This window comes from Tenrec ecaudatus, chromosome 4 (genome assembly GCF_050624435.1).
Source record: "Tenrec ecaudatus isolate mTenEca1 chromosome 4, mTenEca1.hap1, whole genome shotgun sequence".
Classification (NCBI taxonomy): domain Eukaryota; kingdom Metazoa; phylum Chordata; class Mammalia; order Afrosoricida; family Tenrecidae; genus Tenrec; species Tenrec ecaudatus.
Genome location: NC_134533.1, coordinates 19,534,173 through 19,535,931, shown reverse-complemented (window position 1 = coordinate 19,535,931; position 1,759 = coordinate 19,534,173).

Below are 1,759 nucleotides of genomic sequence, written 5' to 3'. Positions count from 1 at the left end.
TATGTGTATTAGAAAGAGGTTTATATGAAAGAATAGTTGAATATTGAGAAAAAAGCCCAACCCAGTCCAGATCAAGTCCATAAGCTAGATATTAGCCTGTATGCCTGATGGCAATACAGAAAGCCCTCTTCAGACTCACAAATATACACAATGACAATGAGGGCAGGAGGATCACAAGCCAGTAGGTAGAAAGTCTATGTTTCCATGGGTTGGAAGTCTTCCAAGTCCAGTGGTGTTATAAGCATATCAGTTCTGGCAGGGATCTTTACATGGCTTCTCTGACTTCAGAGGTCTGCTTGCATCAGGGTAGCTTCATGTTGCTTCACCGTAGGGATGTTCCACAGGAAGTTGGCCTTGTCAGTAGAGACTTCAAAGAAGTGAGCAGAGTGAGAGAGGAATTTCTTCCAATTCTTAGGATGAAAATATGAGTTTTCCTAGAATCCTCAGGGCAAGGAATTTCCCACAGAGGTCTCATTGGCTGTGACCTGATTGACAGACTTGACCCTTCCCCGTCACTCTCAATCCTCTCAAGTTCTAAATGGATGACAGATTTTGAAGCTACCAGAATAATGATATATCTAAATAATTTCTGCATTCTGTTGGCTTATCTTTTTTTTGAAAAAGACATATATTTGGATTTATTCCAACTTGTGGTCAGGTAGTTATTTTCCCGATTTCTTGGCACAAAAGAGTGATTTCAGTGCTTCATCAGTTCAGAAACATAGGGTTGGTCAGTCCCACCAGATGACCTTCATTTTCCCAATGGGGAGGGATAATTGAAATGGTTGAAGACACTGATTGGAATACGTTTTTCAGCTGTGAGCAATTGTTAACTGGGTTAATCATGATTGCCATGCTACTTGATAAAAAAATATAACCTGACATCTCATAGTGGGCTGGTGGGGGCGAGGTTTGTATTTCACTCCCAGCAAGAAAGAGTCCATTGTGGTTCTTACATCTGTCAGAACCAAGATTGCTGTGAACTGAATCACTGAGACTTCTGAAACCAGGAGACCATTGTGACACAGGAACTTAGCAAAGGAATGGCAACAACAACAAAACACAGAGACAGAGCAGGAAGGAGGCCAATGAAGTCCCCAAGGCCAGTGATGCTGTGTCCTTTGGGGTTGAAACCTGGTTTGAGGAGTGAGGTCCTAGGTTTGTGATCAAGAAAGTTGGAATTGAGTGCTTTCCAGGTGAGGCTCATGATGGAGTGGCATACCATTTAGATATTTATTAGCAGTGACAATGGGGCTTTGTGACATTGCCCAAGCAAGACAGAGGCCAGTACAAGAGACTGAGGACCAGAAAGCAGAAACTAGTTTCACTGTAAAACCACATCCCGGGCATTTTAGGCCTTAATTGTAAACTGTTAATTTCCATAATCCCACAAATGTGAGCATCCTTGTAGTCAATGAAATCAATTATGAAAGCCAGAGGAGAAATCAGAATGTTGTAAAAGACAAAGCATCCTTTACCTTTGGATCCTATTTTTTGCCAATGCAATCAGTGAAACTTTGGATTTTCCACCCCAGGTCTTTTTATATTCACAATCAAGTTTCTGAATCTCTCCTGAAACCCATTTAACTCTTTATTATTTGCTTGCTTTTTATTGATCTTTTGGTTTCTTCTGGAATTGCATGTCTATGGTGTGATCCCACAAACTGTGCAAAATTCAGTCATTAGTGTCAAATGTGTCAAATCTTTTTTTAAGAGTAATTCTCAATTTAGGTGAGATGTATTCCAGGTTGTATGTTGG